This window comes from Hypomesus nipponensis, chromosome 28 (assembly GCF_054491055.1).
Source record: "Hypomesus nipponensis isolate SF chromosome 28, ASM5449105v1, whole genome shotgun sequence".
Taxonomy (NCBI): Eukaryota; Metazoa; Chordata; class Actinopteri; order Osmeriformes; family Osmeridae; genus Hypomesus; species Hypomesus nipponensis.
Genome location: NC_140388.1, coordinates 1,255,250 through 1,261,437, shown reverse-complemented (window position 1 = coordinate 1,261,437; position 6,188 = coordinate 1,255,250). Strand labels below are relative to the sequence as shown.

Sequence of the window (6,188 nt, the reverse complement as noted above, 5' to 3'; positions counted from 1 at the left end):
TTGTGGTGTTGATGTTGGTGTACAGGCTGTCGACATCGATGGTGAAAATGTCTGTATGGGAGGGAACGGCTATGGGCTTGAGCATCTCTAAAAAGTGATATGTGTCTTTGAGATAACTGGGGTGACGGGTGGATAAGGGATTGATGTAGTGATCAATGTATTCCGATATGTTGTAGGACTCGCTGTTGCAATCCGATACTATGGGTCTACCAGGAGGAACTTCAAAGGGAATGGTCCAGGTGTCCGGTTCTTTATGGATCTTGGGAAGTAAGTAAAAGAGTCTTTGTCGTGGGGTGTCCGGTCCGTATAGGTAGTCCCGTTGCTTAGCTGTAATGTAGCGTCTGTCATAGAGTGATTTGATGATAGTCCTAAGTCTCACCTGTGTCTGTGGTTGTATGCTATCCGGTATGATTTTATAATGTCTGATGTTGTTTAACTGTCTATTTGCTTCAAAAATGTATTGGTGGTTGTCTAAGATAACTATTTTGGATCCTTTGTCCGCTGGTTTGATGACTGTGTGGGTTGTTTTTAAGTGTTTGTAGTGATTCTCGGAGTGTGGTAGTGAGGTTGTCCTGTCTGTCCGTCTGTGTGTTGTGGTCTCTTAAAGTCCTTCTGTCCGTCTTGATGAGGGTCCTGATGTGGTGGTCCACCTGGGAGAGTTTAGGCTCCCAGGTGGAAGGATTGATGAAGGGCAGATGGTTATCGCTCTCTGTATAGTCAAAGTAGTCCAGTATTTTAAGTCGTCTGTGATATTTGTGGATGTCCCTTTGAAGCTCCTCCTGGTCAAAAGTGGTAGGGCGGGGCACAAAAGTGAGGCCTCTCTCCAGAAGTGCTACTTGTGCTGGTGATGGGTGAAATGTTTTGGACAGATTCAAAATGTTGGAACTGGATGGTAGTGGTGAGTGAGGGAGCTGGGGGGCGGGGGGAGGAGAGGGGGCCGTAGATGTGTGTGTCCTTGGTGAATGTGTGATAATGTTAATGGTGTCTGGGTTGTGAGTATGAGTAATTATAAATTTAATTGTGAGCACCAGTGTGAAAATATTGCTGCTGCGGTTTCTGGTGTCCAGTGAATGTTGTCCCTATTAGTGCGGAATGAATCATGCGGTATTTCATACAGTGTGGGTAAGTGTGTGCTGATGTAACTGTTTATGGTCTTGATGTTTTGTTTTTGTTGTGGAGTGAGAAATGGTGAGTGACTTATGATGGGGACATAGATAGTGGCGTTGGGAAAGGTGCTCTTCGCTTCTCTGTGCATACTGGCTAGTTGTTTAAGTGATGTCTGGTATGGGTCGAGATCCTTATTGTTGAGACCCACCGAGAGGACCACCACCTCTGTATGTGGGTGTACCTGGGTTTTTTCCAAGACCCTTTGGAAGTGGTTGAAGGTGGCCCCGGGGTAGCTATCCACCTGTGCCCTAGGGTTCTGGAAGGGGGGGATTCTATTGAGGTTGGAGTCCCCGATGAATAGGTGGGACTTGAGGCCTTTGATGTTCCAGTCCGCCACCTTGCGTGCGGGCCGGGCCATGTGGTAAGATGGTTTAACTAATGTGTGGGTGTATTGGGGGGTGGGTTGGTCTTGTGACGGGGGTTGAGAAGTACGTGTAGGCTGTAGGAATGTGCGTGCTGCGGCGCCGAGTTTCGGAGAGTCCCCTACAGGCCCCTTGGTGGGGTGGAAAGGGGAGGGCTCAGAACAGGCTTTTGCCAAAGGTGATTTGCCTTTTAGGTGCCCTTTCATCATGTTAGCCTGTAATGAGGGCCTGTTTTTTGGGGGACTCTCCTGTTCGGCGCCTGGTGAAGGGGGGAAGAAAGAAGGGGTTAAAGGGTGTTGAGTGATGTTTGGGACTGGATGCTGACGGGTGGGGGAAGCTGATGCGGGGGAGTATCGGTGACCTACAGGGGAGGGGAAGCTTATCTCTGCGGAGAAAGCTCCCCGTGTATGTGTCTGTATGTTAGAGGGAGAGAAGGTGTGCTTTTTAAAGTGGGACTGAGTGAGGGATTTGGTGGCTAATGTAGGGGGAGTCCTGTTTGCGGTGGCCAGGAGGGGGATCTGTGATGTACGTGCTCCTAAATTGAGTGTGTATTTGTATGCGTGAGAGGGTCTAGGGAGAAGTGGGATTTCTGGGGATGTCCGTGTGTTGTGAGATGGAATGTCAGTGTTGTGTTGTTCTGTAAGTTTTTTTCCTATGTGTATGTTAATTATCTCTTTTGTAGGTGTGCTCGTGGCTGCCTGGTGTGACGGTGAGGCTGGTAAGGTGGCGGACTGGATGATCGGCGGAGGTAAGTGTTGTGTCGTGGTCTGATGTGCCGGTGAAACTGATGCTGTGCGTTCTATGGGTGAATGTTGTGTGTGTGAGTGTGCTGTAGTGTTGTTGGTTGTGTGTGTGGTCGGTAGCTGTGGAGAGTGTAAGTGTTGTGTAGTGTTGTTGGATGTGTGTAGTGTGTGTTGTGTAGTGTTGGTGTCTGTGTGTGGTGTGTGTGTTGTGGTGTTGTTAGCTATGTGTGCTGTAGTTTGTTGTGGAGAGACTAATTGTAAGGCATGTGGTGAGTGTTGTGTAGTATTGTTGGTTGTAGGTGCTGTATGAGGTATAGTGTTGCTAGTGGTGTGTGGTGTGTCTTGTGTCCTGTTGTTTGCTGCATGTGGTGTACTTGTGTGTGGTGCAGTGTTATTGACTGTATGTGGTGTGTGTTGTGTAATGCTGTTGACTGTATGTGATGCTAGAGGTGTAGTGTTGCATGTTATGTGTGTTGTAATTTGCTGTTGAGCGAATGACTGTGGTGTGTGTGGTGGTGTGTGTTGTGTAGTATTGTTGGCCGTAGGTGACGTGTGTGGTGGTGAGGTGTTATTGGCTATGTGTATTGTAGCTTGCTTTAAAGAGAAGGACTGTGGTATGTGTGGTGCATGCTGTGTAGTGTTGTTGCCTGTGTGTGGTGTGTGCGGTGTAGTGTTGTTTGCTTCGTGTGTTGTCGTTTGCTGTTGAGGGTCTGACTGAGGTGTATGTGGCGTGTGCTGTTTGGTGTTGTGTGTTGTGTGTGGTGTGTGTAGTTTAGTGTTGTTAACTATGTGTGTTGTAATTTGCTGTAGAGGGCGTGGCTGAGCTGTGTGTAGTGTGTGTTGTGTGGTGTTGTGCGCTGTATGTGGTGTGTGCGGTGTAGTGTTGTTGGCTATGTGTACTGTAGTTTGCTGTTGAGAGGAGGACTGTGGTGCATTGTTATGGACTGTGTTGACCCATGCATGCGGTGGGAAATCAGTTGTATGTACCATAGGTGATGGTGGTGCAGGTGCCTGTGATGTAGTCGTATGTATGGAGGTGTTGAATGGCTGTTGGCCAGGTGTCTGTGATTTAAGCATGTCTGCATATGTCCTGCGTGGCTGTTGAATGGGTGTGTGTAATGTAGGAATGGCTGTGTCTGTAGTGGTAGTGTTAGTGGAAGGTGGATGTTGTACCGGTGAATCTATTGTGTAGGTGACTGTGTGTGTGGTAACTGGCTGTTGAGTGGGTGGCTGTGGTGTTGGGGTGCTGCTATGTGGCTGCCCGTGCTGTGTTGCTGAGGGGAGTTGTAGGAGTGTCTCCACTGTAGTGATGGTCGTCTGTGTCAGTCTATGTGTGTATCTCTTCTGTGCCCAGCCCATGGCTATGTGTAGTGCAGTGGTGTTTAGAGTGGGTGTTGTTGGAATAAGTGTCTGGATGGTCTTGTTGTAATGTGTCTGTAGGATGTCCAGGTTATTGTTCATCCATGATGTAGTGTTTTGTGAAACTAACTGTGTAGTGTGTTCCGTAGGTGAAGAGGGTCTGATAAAAGAAGTGAGTTTCCCCACCTGCCTCATCATGCCTCTTGGGTGAGTCTTGGTTAAAATGGCTGCATTCATAATTTCCCCATGATGGACCGCCTGTATGATTTTAAAATACAGTTTGGCCGCCTGTCTGGTGGCCTCGTCCGGTGCCTGTCCAGTGGCTCCAACATGGTATGTGCTGTGTGTCTGAGTGTTGTGTGTCTGCATGAGTGTTGTGTGCCTGAGTGTTGTGCCTCAGAGTGTTGTGTGTGTCTGTATGAATGTTGTGTGCCTGAGTGTTATGTCTCTGAGTGCGATGTGTGTCTGCATGAGTGTTGTGTGCCTGAATATTGTGTCTCTGAGTGTGGTGTGTGTCTGCATGAGTGTTGTGTGCCTGAACGTTATGTCTCCGAGTGTTGTGTGTGTCCACATGAGTGTCCTGTGTTTGAGTGTTGTGTGGCTGCGCCCTAGGTGCATGAGTTTGTCCTGGGTGAATGTTATAGACCTGTGTGTTGTAGGGCTGAGTGTTGTGTGTGTGGGTGTTGTGGCCTTGTGTGTTGTATGTCTGAGCTTGGCGTGTTTGAGTGTATTGCAGATGAGTGTTGCGTGGGTGTATGTTATGCGTCTGGGCGTTGTGTGGGTGAGTGTGGTATCCATGTGTTTGAGTGTGATGATAATGCGTTTGGATGGGAGGATATGGTGTTCTGCTGTATGTGTGTGCAGCTCTAGGTGGTGGATGAATCGGTGAGTGCATGTTGTGTGGGTAGGAGTTGTGTGAAGCTATTATGTGTCTGAGTGTTATGTGGATGAAAGTTATGAGTAAAATGATTATGTGTCCGGGTGTTATGTGATTGAATGTAGGTGTGTGGTGCTCTGAGTGGTGGATGGGTCTGTACATGTAAAAGGGGTGGCCGGCCCAGTAAGGAAGGCCTGGCTACACTGCTAAAACCGCTATCTAGTCTAGGGGTGTGCTCTCCTGTCTTGAGACGCACAGATGGCCTAAACCCAGCATGGTACATGTTTTAAAATCAGAATGGGTGATCTGAACAGCTGTAGTGTGTAATAAAGCTGCCCAGATTGGGCCCTTACCGCCTTGTTGTAGGTGTTACAGTTCAGGAGGCGTAGATGGTGGATTAACCCAGTGTTGATGTGGTCTTCTCTCTCTCACTCTCCAGGTCCAGGTCCAGTGCTCGGTTTCCAATGGAAATTTAAAAGGTTAGTGATCCTGGTGTAGGTAAAAAAGGCCCGGGCCTGTAGGTAGAGCTTAAAAAAGTAAAACAATCCTGGGAAATTCTTCTGCTGACAGGGAGTCTAAAAGGGAGCCCTCCCCAAACTGACTTTAAAACTGTAATTTTATTAGCTTTTAAAATCAAGGTATCAAGTCCAAACTGCTGAAGGATAAACCAAAATGTGCATCCAAGAGTAGGCCCGACGTTTCGCAGACGTTTCTGCTTCCTCAGGGGAGATAGGCTCCCAGGAGAACACACCACTTTTAATAACTAGCACCCAAGGGAGAGGGGAGTACCCCCCTCCCAAGGGTGCACCTAATTGGCCCTGCCTGATTGGTCGAAATGTTACCCCTACTCTAACCCTGGCGCTATACCTGCTTCTGATTGGTTCTCTAAACTACCTCTTTATTGTGATTGGTCCATTTGAATTTATAGGGGTAGGTGTTGGTACTTTTCCATCCCTTTCCTAGAAACTTTCCAGAGGTTCATGCTGAGTGGAAATTTTTATATTGTGTCTGTGTGTGTGTGAATGTGTAAAAAATGTGTCAGTGTGTGTGTGTGTGTGTGTGTGTATCCTATGCAATGCATTGTGGGAGATGTAGTGTGTAAAATGATGGGGATATGGACCCAAACCAAGAAAATACAAACTATATGTGTGTGTGGCTGTGTGTTATAGGTGTGGGGAACCTCCTACAATACGTGTTCCTGAAAGTGGTGGGAATTGGGACCCAAACCACTCCAGTCCCACTTGTAATAATGCAGCCATAATTATAATAAATATGTAAGTGAAATGTCAGTGTATGTGTAATGTATATGTAGTTAAAAATTTGTGTGTTCTATGGTATAAAAACGTATGTAATATCCTGTAGGTGGATAATGGGAAGTGTCGTATGTATAATGATAGGGATATGATGAATGTACTTTGTGTTGATGTAAATCAGTGATGGTTAGGGTTAGGGTTAGGGGTATAAGTCTGAGAATCCCATCGCCCTGACAGTTTCCGAAGAAAAAGCAGGGGTCGAGGTTAAAGGCACGGGCACTGCCAGAGCCGAGGACCGCAAACACGAGGAGACAAGGAGCCAGGCCCCTCCGGGGACCCAAGGGGAACCCGGGCCTAGTATCTAACGGCCACTCACCTCCTGACACGAGGTGCAAGTGGGCACCGAGAGAGAGAGAGAGAGGGAGAG

The 6,188-nt window shown here is 47.7% G+C and overlaps 1 long non-coding RNA gene across 1 annotated transcript; it reads left to right on the top strand.

Annotated features, from left to right (window-relative positions):
* Positions 1–2,221: 2,221 nt before the first annotated feature.
* On the top strand, positions 2,222–5,747 carry LOC146219325 (uncharacterized). Its single transcript, XR_014750974.1, has 4 exons — positions 2,222–2,277; positions 3,781–3,838; positions 4,948–4,987; positions 5,678–5,747. It is a non-coding gene; the product is annotated as an uncharacterized LOC146219325 (long non-coding RNA).
* The last annotated feature ends 441 nt before the right edge of the window (positions 5,748–6,188 follow it).